The sequence below is a fragment of the Papio anubis genome, chromosome 7 (assembly GCF_008728515.1).
Source record: "Papio anubis isolate 15944 chromosome 7, Panubis1.0, whole genome shotgun sequence".
Taxonomy (NCBI): domain Eukaryota; kingdom Metazoa; phylum Chordata; class Mammalia; order Primates; family Cercopithecidae; genus Papio; species Papio anubis.
In genome coordinates this window covers 82,497,429-82,511,494 of record NC_044982.1, presented here as the reverse complement: position 1 = coordinate 82,511,494, position 14,066 = coordinate 82,497,429, and the positions used below count along the sequence as shown (strand labels likewise).

The 14,066-nt window shown below is 38.9% G+C and overlaps 1 long non-coding RNA gene across 1 annotated transcript in view; it reads right to left on the bottom strand.

The window, feature by feature from the left end:
* Positions 1 to 8,250: 8,250 nt before the first annotated feature.
* The window catches only part of LOC110743746, a 32,434-nt gene continuing 26,618 nt past the window's right edge, over positions 8,251 to 14,066 (bottom strand). The window contains exon 2 of the long non-coding RNA XR_004185406.1: positions 8,251 to 8,564. This is a non-coding gene — a long non-coding RNA (uncharacterized LOC110743746). The remainder of the gene's footprint in view (positions 8,565 to 14,066) is intronic.

Genomic DNA, 14,066 nt, shown 5'->3' with positions numbered 1-14,066 from the left:
TTGGGAGCCAATGTGGGTGGGTCACCTGATGTCAGGGGTTCGAGGCCAGCCTGGCCAACATGGTGAAACCCATCTCTACCAAAAATACAAAAATTAGCAGAGAGTGGTGGTGTACACCTGTAATTCCAGCTACATGGGAGGCTAAGGCAGGAGAATTTCTTGAACCCAGGAGGCAGAGGTTGCAGTGAGCCAGGATCATGCCACTACACTCCAGCCTGGGCAACAGAGCAAGACTAAAGAAAAAAAATCTTTCTTGACATTTCAAAGCATATTCACCCAAGGAATATGTTTCATCTCCAGAAACCGTTTTCTTGGCTCATGTATAAGAACCAACTTCTCATGCATTCAAGTCTGATCATGAGATTGTGGCAATTTAATCATATCTTTGGGCTCCACATATAATTCTAGTTCTCTTGCAATTTCTGGCACATCTGCAGTTCCTTCTTCCACTGAACTCTTGAACCCCTCCAAGTCATCCACGAGGGTTCAAATCAACTTCTTCCAAACTTCTATTAATGTTGATATTTTGACCTCCTCCTGTGAATCACAAATGTTCTTAATGGCATCTAGAATAGTAAGTCCTTTCCAGGTTTTCAATTTATTTTGCCCAGATCCACCAGAGAAATCACTATCTTAGCAGCTGCAGCCTTATGAAATGTAATTTCTGAAATAATGAGATTTGAAAATTGAAATTACTTGTTGATCCATGGGCTGCAGTATGGATATTGTCTTAGCAAGCATGAAAACAACATTAACCTCCTTGCACATCTCCATCAGAGCTCTTGGGTGACCAGGTGCATTGTCAATAAGCAGTAACATTTTGAAAAGAGTCTTTTTTACTAAGCAGTAGATCTCAACAGTGGGCTTAAAATATTCAGTAGGCCATGCTGTAAACAGATGTGCTGTGACCCAGGCTTTGTTATTCCATTTATAGAGCATAGGCAGAGTAGATTTAGGGTAGTTCTTAAGGGTCCTAGGATTTTGGGAATGGTCAGTGAGCACTGGCTTCAACTTAAAGTCACCAGCTGCATTAGCCCCTAACGAGAAAGTCAGCCTGTCCTTTCAAGCTCTGTAGATAGGCTTTGACTTCTCTCTAGCTATGAAAATCCTAGATGGCATCTTCTCCCAATAGAAGACTGTCTTGTCTATCTTGAAAATCTGTTGTTTAGTGTAGTCACCGTCACCAATTCTCTTAGCTAGATCTGCATAACTTGCTGCTGCTTCTACATCAACACTTTCTTCTTCACCTCGCACTTTTTTTTTTTTTTTTTAGAGAGAGAGCTTCACTCTCATTGCCCAGGCTGGAGTGCAATGGCACAATCTTAGCTCACCACAACCTCCACCTCCCAGGTTCAAGCAATTCTCCTGCCTCAATCTCCCGAGTAGCTGGGATTACAGGAATGTGCCACCACGCCTGGCTAATTTTGTATTTTCAGTAGAGGCAGGGTTTCTCCATGTTGGTCAGGCTGGTCTCAAACTTCCAACATCAGGTGATCCACTCGCCTCAGCCTTCCAAAGTGCTGGGATTACAGGCATGAGCCACTGCGCCCTCACCTCACACTTTTGTTATAGAGATGGCTTCTTTCCTTGAACCTCATGAACCAACCTCTGCTAGCTTCAAACTTTTCTTCTGGAGCTTCCTCACCACTATTAGCCTTCACAGAATTGAAGAGAGGACGTTTCTCTGGATTAGTCTTTGGCTTAAGGGAATGTTGTGGCTGGTTTGATCTTCTATTCAGACCACTAGAACTTTTTGTATATCAGCAATAAGGTTGTTTTGCTTTCTTACCACTCGTGTGTTCACTGAAGTAGCACTTTTAATTTCCTTCAAGAATTTTTCCTTTGCATTCACAACTTGGCTGTTTGGTGCAAGAGGTCTAGCTTTCAGTCTGTCTTGGCTTTCGACATGCCTTCCTTACTAAGCTTAATTATTTCTAGCTTTTGATTTAAAGTAAGGACATGCAATTCTTGCTTTCACTTGAACACTTAGAGGTCACCGTAAGGTTAGTAATTGGCTTAATTTCAATATTGTTTTGTCTCAGAGATCGGGGTGGCCTGAGAAAAGGGAGAGAGACAAGAGAACAGCCAGTGAGTGGAGCAGTCAGAATGCATGCATTTATCAATTAAGTTTGCTGTATTACTGCATGTTCTCACTTATAAGTGGGAGCTAAATGATGAGGACACATGGACACATAGAGGGAAACAAGACATGCTGGGGCCTTTCCGAGAGTGGAGGGTGGGAGGAGGGAGAGAATCATGAAAAATAACTAATGGATACTAGGCTTAATACCTGGGTGATGAAATAATCTGTACAACAAACCACTGTGACACAAGTTTACCTCTGTAACAAACCTGCACTTGTACCCCTGAACTTACCATTTAAAAAAAACTTTAAGTTTGTTGTATTACATGCGTGCAGTTTGTGGCTCCCCAGGACAATTTCAATAGGAACACCAAAGATCACTGATCAGAGATCACCATTATAGACACAATAAATAATGAAAAAGTTTGAAGTGTCGTGACAATTATCAAAATATGACACAGAGACATGAAGTGAGCACACACTGTTGGGAAAATGGCTCTGACAGACTTGCTAGATGCAGGGTTGCCACAAATCTTCCATTTGTAAAAAATACAATATCTGTGAAACACAATAAAGTGAAGCATGACTACTTGAAAGTCAGTATCACTGGATATGAAACCCTTTGCTTACATTTTCTTTCTTTGTGTATATGAAGCATTACTACATGTGGGGATGTTATTCTCCCCCACATATCTTTTTGGATAATAACTATATTTTTTTCTTTTTAGATTCAGGGGGTACATGTGCAGGTTCATTACAAGGGTATGTTGTGTGATGCTGTGACGTTTGGGCTTCTGTTGATCCTGTTGCTCAAAGAGTGAACACAGTACCCAATAGGAAGTTTGCCAGCACTTTTTTCCCCTCCTATTGTCACTTCTTTTAGAGTCACCAGTGTCTATTGTTTCCATCTTTATGTCCTTATGTACCCAATGTTTAGTTTCAACTTATAAGTAAGAACACGCAATACTTGGTTTTCTGTTTCTGCATTAATTCACTTAGGATAATGGCCTGCAGCTGCATCCACATTGCTACAGACAACATGATTTAATTCCTTTTTATGGTTACAGAGTATTCCATGGCATATGTGTACCACATTTTCTTTATGTTTTTGGATAATAACTTTAAATGACATTTGACTGTGATCTTTTCCTGTACTAATTTTATGTGAATTTTGTTTTCCTGAATTTTTAGAAGGAAACATGGTTCATGATAAACTGTATAAGTTCAAACTGCCCTGTATTCCATGGTTTTATGCATTGTTTAAAAATAAAATAGTCCCCTAAAATGTCCTGGCTCTATTCTCATTGCCCTACTTTTATTTGGCCCTCTCTTTCTTCATCCCTGTTGCCCCTGCCTGGCTCAATTTTGCCTCCACTCCTAGCAATCTCTCCTCAATGTGGGACTCTGCCCTAGAAACAAACCTGTGCAGGTTCTTTTCAAAGTTCACAGGGTCTGGACTATGCCAGCCCCTTCATAGCCTACCGGGCACTCCTTGCAGTCACCCAACACTGGGCTGAACAAAGCCCCTCCCAGTTTCAGCAGCTGTTTCCAAAGATGTCACTATGCTTGCCAGTGAATTATTGTCAGCTCTTTGGAATTCTCTGTTCTCCGATCCTTCAGACACTGCCCCATTACTTCTGTCTTCTTTCTACATAGATGTTACTACCATGCAGGTCTTGTAGCTGTTGGGGATTTGTCACCAGTTCTATTTTGGGGTTTGTGGAGATGGCTTGTCATGGAGGTTTATAAATGTTTTCCATGGACTTGTGGTTTTGCTATCCAGTTGTTCTGTCTGTTTTAAAAACAGAATTTGTGTTTTGTTTTTTTTGTTTGTTTGTTTTTTTTTGTTGTTGTTGTTGTTGTTGTTATACTTTAAGTTCTAGGGTATATGTGCATAACATGCAGGTTTGTTACATATGTATACTTGTGCCATGTTGCTGTGCTGCAACCATCAACTCGTCATTTACATCAGGTATAACTCCCAATGCAATCCTCCCCCCGCCCCCTCCCCATAATAGGCCCCGGTGTGTGATGTCCCCCTTCCCGAGTCCAAGTGATTTCATTGTTCAGTTCCCACCTATGAGTGAGAACATGCGGTGTTTGGTTTTCTGTTCTTGTGATAGTTTGCTAAGAATGATGGTTTCCAGCTGCATCCATGTCCCTACAAAGGACACAAACTCATCCTTTTTATGGCTGCATAGTATTCTATGGTGTATATGTGCCACATTTTCTTAATCCAGTCTGTCACTGATGGACATTTGGGTTGATTCCAAGTCTTTGCTATTGTGAATAGTGCCGCAATGAACATACGTGTGCATGTGTCTTTATAGCAGCATGATTTATAATCCTTTGGGTATATCCCCAGTAATGGGATGGCTGGGTCATATGGTACATCTAGTTCTAGATCCTTGAGGAATCGCCATACTGTTTTCCATAATGATTGAACTAGTTTACAATCCCACCAACAGTGTAAAAGTGTTCCTATTTCTCCACATCCTCTCCAGCACCTGTTGTTTCCTGACCTTTTAATGATTGCCATTCTAACTGGTGTGAGATGCTATCTCATTGTGGTTTTGATTTGCATTTCTCTGATGGCCAGTGATGATGAGCATTTTTTCATGTGTCTGTTGTGTTTTTTTCTCGTAAATTTGTTTGAGTTCTTTGTAGGTTCTGGATATTAGCCCTTTGTCAGATAAGTAGATTGCAAAAATTTTCTCCCATTCTGTAGGTTGCCTGTTCACTCTGATGGTAGTTTCTTTTGCTGTGCAGAAGCTTTTTAGTTTAATGAGATCCCATTTGTCAATTTTGGCTTTTGCTGCCGTTGCTTTTGGTGTTTTAGACATGAAGTCTTTGCCCATGCCTATGTCCTGAATGGTACTACCTAGGTTTTCCTCTAGGGTTTTTAGGGTATTAGGTCTAACATTTAAGTCTCTAATCCATCTTGAATTAATTTTCGTATAAGGAGTAAGGAAAGGATCCAGTTTCAGCTTTCTACTTATGGCTAGCCAATTTTCCCAGCACCATTTATTAAATAGGGAATCCTTTCCCCATTTCTTGTTTCTCTCAGGTTTGTCAAAGATCAGATGGCTGTAGATGTGTGGTATTATTTCTGAGGACTCTGTTCTGTTCCATTGGTCTATATCTCTGTTTTGGTACCAGTACCATGCTGCAAGGAGGAGCTGGTACCATTCCTTCTGAAACTATTCCAATCAATAGAAAAAGAGGGAATCCTCCCTAACTCATTTTATGAGGCCAACATCATCCTGATACCAAAGCCTGGCAGAGACACAACAAAAAAAGAGAATTTTAGACCAATATCCCTGATGAACATCGATGCAAAAATCCTCAATAAAATACTGGCAAACCGGATTCAGCAGCACATCAAAAAGCTTATCCACCATGATCAAGTGGGCTTCATCCCTGGGATGCAAGGCTGGTTCAACATTCGCAAATCAATAAACATAATCCAGCATATAAACAGAACCAAAGACAAGAACCACATGATTATCTCAATAGATGCAGAAAAGGCTTTTGACAAAATTCAACAGCCCTTCATGCTAAAAACGCTCAATAAATTCAGTATTGATGGAACGTACCTCAAAATAATAAGAGCTATTTATGACAAACCCACAGCCAATATCATACTGAATGGGCAAAAACTGGAAAAATTCCCTTTGAAAACTGGCACAAGACAGGAATGCCCTCTCTCACCACTCCTATTCAACATAGTGTTGGAAGTTCTGGCTAGGGCAATCAGGCAAGAGAAAGAAATCAAGGGTATTCAGTTAGGAAAAGAAGAAGTCAAATTGTCCCTGTTTGCAGATGACATGATTGTATATTTAGAAAACCCCATCGTCTCAGCCCCAAATCTCCTTAAGCTGATAAGCAACTTCAGCAAAGTCTCAGGATACAAAATTAATGTGCAAAAATCACAAGCATTCTTATACACCAGTATCAGACAAACAGAGAGCCAAATCATGAATGAACTTCCATTCACAGAGAATAAAATACCTAGGAATCCAACTTACAAGGGATGTGAAGGACCTCTTCAAGGAGAACTACAAACCACTGCTCAGTGAAATAAAAGAGGACACAAACAAATGGAAAAACATACCATGCTCATGGATAGGAAGAATCAATATCGTGAAAATGGCCATACTGCCCAAGGTTATTTATAGATTCAATGCCATCCCCATCAAGCTACCAATGAGTTTCTTCACAGAATTGGAAAAAACTGCTTTAAAGTTCATATGGAACCAAAAAAGAGCCCGCATCTCCAAGACAATCCTAAGTCAAAAGAACAAAGCTGGAGGCATCACACTACCTGACTTCAAACTATACTAAAGACAGAATTTGGGTTGACAGTTTAGTGTGTTGGTCACATTGCTTAGAGCATGAGCTCATGAAACTTGACATGACAGTTGTATAAACCTATAAGCATTCTTTGTCAGGATAAGAATGTGCCTGGAGCTTGTGTGCTTGGTTTCCAAGCCCTGGGCACTCCACAGAGCTACTGAGAGTGAAGCCCATGTTCCCAACATAGCAGATCTGCTATGGCCAGGCATAGTAGTTCATGAATGTAATCCCAGCACTTTGGAAGGCTAAGGCAGGAGAGAATTGCCTGAGGTCAGGAGTTTAATACCAGCCTGGGCAACATAGCAAGACCCCACCCCTTAAAAAAATTGCAGTGGCCTGTACCTGTAGTCCTAGCCACTCAGGAGTCTGAGTTCTAGCTACTCAGGAGGATTGCTTAAGCCCAGAAGTTTGAGATTACACTGAGCTATGATCATGTCACTGCACTCAGCCTGGGCAACACAGTGAAATCCGATCTAAAAAACAAACAAAAAAACAGATTTGCTATTACTATGGGAGGGGTGGGAAACTCCTGCCCAAGACCAGCCTCAGATCTAAATCTGAGTTTGGTTGCCACAAGGAAGAACAGCAATGCTGAGAAAGCCCCATCCCTAAGGTCCAAGCACACAGAGAGGGCCTACCCAAGACTGAAACTGAACCAGGACAACAGACAATTTCCCCTGCCCTCACCACAAGCATAGCACAAAATAACAAACTGTAATAGTCTGCCACTAGGAAAGGGGAGAGAGAATGGAAAGAAAACCCTCTTTTGCATGAGCATATAGGGATGACTAAATGCTGAAGGTGAACTATGGAAACCAAGAAAAATCCTCTGACCTCAGCTTCAACCTTAAGCAGAAGGCAACAATTTCACAGCACTAGAGGGATTTAACTCAGTGGTATAAAGAAAGTAAAGAAAGCAACAATAAAACCCAAGCTTAACTAGCTGGGCGTTGTGGTATTCATCTGTAATCCCAGCTACTTGGGAGGCTGAGGCACAAAAATCGCTTGAACCCAGAGGTGGAGGTTGCAGTGAGCCAAGATCACGCCACTGCCCTCCAGCCTGTGAGACAGAGTGAGATTCTGTCTCAAAACAAAACAAAAACCCAAGCCTACCTCCATTTCTGACGAGATTGACTCAACCTCCCGCACTGTCTAATAGAAGAAAAGGCATGTCTATTTCCATACATAAATACTATTTAACTCAGTGTCTACTGTTCTACATATTATGTTCACCATGCAATCAAGAATTATGAGACACACATATATCAATTTAAATAATTCATTGCAGGGAGATTTGCAAGGAGATAGAGCAATCAATAGAACCTAACTCAGAGATGACCTAGATGTTGAAACTATGAGATGAGTGCTTCAAAATAACTGTGACTAATACTTTTTTAAGGCCTATCGGAAAAAGTAGCTCACATGCATGAGTAGATGGGGAATTTCAGCAGAGAGATGGAAACTATCCTGGAGAGTCCAATAGAAATGTTAGAAATGAAAACATGACATCAAAGATGAAGAATTCACGCCGGGCGCAGTGGCTCACACCTGTAATTCTAGCACTTTGGTAGGCCAAGGTGGGTGGGTCATCTGAGGTCAGGAGTTTGAGACCAGCCTGGCCAACATGATGAAACCCCATCTCTACTAAAAATACAAAAATTAGCCAGGCATGGTGGCGTGTGCCTGTAATCCCAGCTACTTGGAAGGCTGAGGCAGGAGAATCTCTTGAACCCAGGAGACAGAGGTGGCAGTTAGCTGAGATCACGCCACTGCACTCCAGCCCAGGAGACAGAGTGAGACTCTATCTCAAAAAAAAAAAAAAAAGAACAGAACATCCACAAGTAGTGGGACAATATAATCTGTCTAACATATATTTAATTGTCCAGAATGAGAAGAGAGAGAACAGAACGGAAGAGAAATATTTAAATGCATAACAGCCAAGAAGTTTTTGAAATCAATAAAGACATCAAACCAGAGGTACAAGAAACTTAGAGAACCTCAAGCAAAATAAAAACAAATAAAACAACACACACACACACACACACACACACACTTACCCCTAGATATATGACATTCAAACTTCTGTGTATGAAAGGTAATAAGGAAATCATGGAGGCAGTCAGAGCTAAAAGAAACATTACATACAAAGGTTTTTAAAGAGAATTATAGCATATTCACATTAGAAACAATTCAACAAACCTGTTAGTATTGCATTGAATCAGTAGACAAACTTGAGGAAAATGTATATAATACTGAGTAATCCAACCACAGACATAATACCTCCCTCCATTAAGTAAGATCTTCTTTAACATCTCTGTAATTTATATAGACTTCTGCACTAAAGGCTTGCACATGTTGTGCTTTATTTATTCTTAATTATTTAATATTTTATGCTATTATTAATAGCATCTTTCTTTTTATTTTGTTTTCTACCTCTTTGCTGCTAATACATAATAAATTATTTTCAAATGTTAAGTTTGTTCTGTCATCTTGTTAAATGTATTAATTTTGATAATTTATCTATAGAGTCTTTTGGATTTTCTAAATACCTAATCATCAGATGATCCATGAATAATAACAGTTTATTTCTTTCTTTTCAATATTTTTGCCTTTTATTCACTCTCTTGAATTACTACACTGGGTAGGATTTCTAGTATAACACTGAAAAGATATCATATTTGTGGGCATTTTTGTCTTGTTCCTGAACTCAAAGGCAAAGTTTTCAATGTTTCTTCAATTCCATGTGTTGGCACAGAATGTGAGGCAATGAGGACCCTTATGTGCTGATGATAGAAGTATAAATTCATACAACTATTTTGAAAATAAAGTCATTAACTACTAAAGGTAAAGATATAATACTCTATGAGCTAAAAATTCCAATTTGGCCTGAAACTATAAAACTACTAGAAGAAAACATTAGGGAAATGCTCCAAGACATTGGTCTGGGCAAAGGTTTCTTGAGTAAGACCTAAAAACCACAGGCAACCAAAGTAAGAATGGGCAAATGGGATCACATCAAACTAAAAAGCTTCTCCACAGCAAAGGAAACAAATAGCAAAGTGCAGAAACAACTTACAGAATGGGAAAAAAATTGCGAACTATTCAACTGGCAAGGGATTAATAACCAGAATATATAAGGAACTCAAACCATTCAACAGCAAGAAAACAAGTAATCCAATTTTTTTAATGGGCAAAAGATGTGAACAGACCTTTCTCAAAAGAAAATATACAAATGGCCAACAGGTAAATGAAGAAAATGCTCAACATCATTAATCATCAGAGAAATGCAAACCAAAACTACAATGATATATCATCTAAACCCAGTTAAAATGACTTTTATCAAAAAGACAATAAAACAACAGGTGCCAGTGAGGATGTGGAGAAAGGGGAATGCTCATATGCTGTTGATAGGAATAGAAATTAGTACAGCCATGGGGGTTCCTCAAAAAACTAAAAATTAAGCTACCATATGATCCAGCAAATCCCACTGCTGGCTACATATCCAAAAAAAATCAATGTATTAAAGAGATATCTGCACTTCCATGTTTATCCACAAATAGCAAAGATATGGAATCAACTTAAGTAACCATCATTGGATGAATGGTGGTGCATATACAACAACAGAATATTATTCAGCCATAAAAAGTAATGAAATCCTATCATTTGCAAGAACACGGATGAAACTGGAGGACATTATATTAAGTGAAATAAGCCAGACACAGAAAGACAAATATCACATGTTGTCACTCATATATGGGAGCTAAAGAGTCGATCTAATGGAAATAGAGAGTAGGTTGACGGTTACCAGGAACTGGGGACTGTGGAGGTGGTTGGGGGATAAAAAGGGGTTGGCTAACAGGTACAAAAATACAGTTAGATTGAAGGAGTAAGATCTCTTGTTTGGTAACACTATCGGGCAACTATAGTTAACAGTAATTTATTGTATATTTTGAAATAACTAGAAGAGTGAAATTGGAATGTTCCTAACACAAATAAATGATAAATGCTTGAGGTGATAGACACCCCAATTACCCTGACTTGATCATTATACAGTGTATGTTTGTATCAAAATATCAAACAAACCCCATAAATATGTAAAACTATTATGTAACTATAAAAAAATTTTAAAGAAATTTCAATTCTGGATATACACCCAATGGAACTGCATGCACATATGCCCTAGGAGGCATGATAAGAATGTTTTAGAGCAGCACAATTTATAGAAGCACAATTTATATAACTGGAACAAGTTAAATTTCTATCAACAGTAGAATGGATCAATTGTGGTATAGACATCAACGAAATGTGTATTGGTTGTGTATCATACTACCCCAAAACTTAGTGACTTTTCATTGAGCTCACAATTTTATGGATCAGCAATTTAGACTGAATTCAGCTGGGGAGTTCTGGTCTCAACTGAGCTGCCTCATGCATCTGTGAGATTCTTTTAATTTCTGAGGGCTCAGCCCAGACAACCAAGCTTACTCAGCTGTGTTCCACATACATCATTCTCCAGCAGTCTAGCCCAGCCTTGTTCATGTGGCCGAGGCAGGAGTTCCGAAATACAGAGCAAAAGCACACAAGGCTGCTGGAGGCCTATGCTCAGAATAGGCATGTGGTCACCCTCACCATATTCTATTGGCCAAAGGAAGCCACAATGCCAACCCAGATTCCAGGGAAGAGAACTAGACCCCATTTCTTCATGGGAGGAGCTCTAAAGTCACATTGCAAAAGACATGGGTATTGGAAAGAGTGAAGGACTGTGAGTCTTTTTTTAATCTACCACAGAAAATTGTGATTGAAGTGGAAAACAATAACCTGCTACTACACATGACAACATGGATGAATCTGATCAATAATGTTGAGTGAAATAAACCAGGCTAAAAAGAATACATATTGTATAATTCTTTTTATATAAAGTTCAAAAACAGGCAGAACTAAAGTATAGGGTTTATAAACACATGCTTAAAAAAGTATTTTTAAGTGGGAAATTAATCATCATAAATGTCAGGGTGGTACTTTGGGAGGATGATTGCCTTAAGATAGTGGAAAGGCATCAGAAATTGAGCAACACACAGGGGCTTCTGGGTTCTTGGCAGAATGCTTTCTTAACCTGAGTGGTAATGACCTAGGTGCTCATTTTGAATCACTAAGTGGTAGATTTATGTTTTGTGCATTTTTCTTTGTCTTATATCTCATGATAAAAAATTAAATAATGTATGATATTGGCACAAGGACAAAAAATGGACAAATGGAATAGAATAAAGAACTGAGAAAAAGTTCACACCCATAGTAAGAATTTGACATACAATAAATCTTGCATCACAGTTGATTGACAAAAGGACAAATTGTTTACGAGATGATGTTGGAAAAACTGTCTCATTAGAGGTAAAAAAATAAAACTGATCCCTACTTACCAGAATATATATACAAAGAAAGCTCTAGAAGGATTAAAGACCTCAAGGCAAAAGATTATAAGTCAATGGTAAATATTGTGGGTTAATATCTTCCTAACAATACCAGGCAGGGAAGGACTTCTAAAGAATAGCAGAAGAACAAATCATAAGGCCAAAGCTGATTAAGTCAATTACATCAAATTAAGAAAATTTATTCAAGGAAGTACGTCATGATCAAAGTTAACAAACAGGTGACAAATTGAGTGTTATTTGCTATCCTTAATGTTTTTTAAAAATTAACACAGTATCTAACATATACAAGAAACTATTAAAATTAAGATTAAAAAGCAGAAAATTCTAAAGAAAAATGAACAAAGGAAATAAACAGGCAATTTGCAAAAAGAAATCAAACAGGCTGGCAAGTGTATAAGGAGAGGCCCAAACTGGCTACGAGAATAATTCAACTTTTTAAAATAACAAGATATTACTTTATTATGCTGGCAAAAATCATAAAGCTGAACAATGCCAAGTATTAGCAGAAATGTGTGGATAGAGGTGTCCTCTTATGTTACTGGTGGGCATGTAGACCGGTACAGCCACCCTAAAGAGCAATCTGACAGTTCTCAGTTATGTATCATTGTGCTTCATGACCATCAAGACCCACTTTTGGATCTGTACTTGAAAAAAAAAAACCTCACACTGTAGTTTACTTGAGTACCTATCTGAGGATGTTTATTCAGACTGTGATGGTGAGGAACTGAAAGTGACCCAGATGTCTATCTAAAATAAAGCAGATCGGAAAAATGTAGAGTACCATCAGCAGTTAGAAGCAATGACTACACACACCCAGAGTGTCATGCATTATGCTGAGTAAAAAAAAGGAAGAAAAAATAGGATCCATTGCACATATCAGTTATAAAAATTAATACAACATACCAAACAGACAATACACATTTTACAAGAATACGTACAACTAACAACACATACATTAAACAGAAGTGTTTTCTTCAAGGGAGAAGGAGGCAAATGAAAGTGGGGAATGAGGCTAAGGGGCCTGTCTAAACCAATGATGGGGAGTGCCATGAACTGAAGACTGTGTTTAACCCAACCCTGTACATCCAAAAAAACAAAAAGCTCAAATAAAATCTTTCTCCATGGCTTTTCTCTCCATGGCAACTGCTGTTGTGTGTGTGTGTTTGTGTGTGGGTGTGTGTGTGTGCATGCGCATGCACGCATGAGTGTTTGTGTGTGTTGTACATTTCCTAGAAAATTGCTGAATGCATCTACTAGCACGTTTTTATGGCCATGTAATTCTTATTTACATCATATTATTCTGTACCTTGTTCTTTTTGTTTCACGATATACTTTGGACATCTTTCCCTTTCAGCACTTACAAATCTACCTCACTTTTAAACAGCTGTATTATTTTTACATACCCCAATTTAATTTTCCTGTCAATAGATACTTAAGCTTGCTTTTTAAGTTGTTTGCTATTAAACGAGTTTGTTTTTTAAATTGTTCGCTGTTGTCATTCAGAAGACCACCAGGATGGTTAAATAGTAGAAAGGAGAGCTTTACTGGCGATACTGGTTTGTAAGCTGGGAAGAGAAACCAGCAAACCAGCACGGACTGATGGTGGTCTCTCTCTGAAGAGGGGAAGGAACAGCTGGGTTTTATTCCTCATGGGTCTGTGTTACACAATGAGCCATACATATTCAGCAGGTTTGGGGAGAAGCTATACATATTTATAAGGGGAGCTGAGCAAAGGAGCAATGGGTAAACACACATGTTACATACATCTCATGTTTACTTTGAAACAGGGTTTTAGCATTAAAATGAGATGGAATTTGGCTCTTTACATCAAAAGGTTAACTGTAGGGCACAAAGACCGTTTGTTCACAGCCTCCATAAGCTGACTGAAACTGGCTTACTGTTTATAGTAGCTTATCAGAAAAGAGTGTTTCTAAGGCCAGTCCTCTGTCCAATCAGAATTATAGTAGTCTGGTTATAAATCAGATTTAGGAGAGGTCCAATGGCTGCAATAGTTAGAAAGTGTAGAGCCCTGGGAATTTAGAAACTTGCCATGCCAGCTGGGCCCTGAACCCTCCACTCGTAGGTGACTTTGTTTCCTTAAACTTAGAGTCTACGTTAGTTGATAAAGGGGCATTTATTTTGGGCTCTCAGATCACACTATTAAACTGTAGGGACCAAAGGAAAATGTCTCCTTTGCC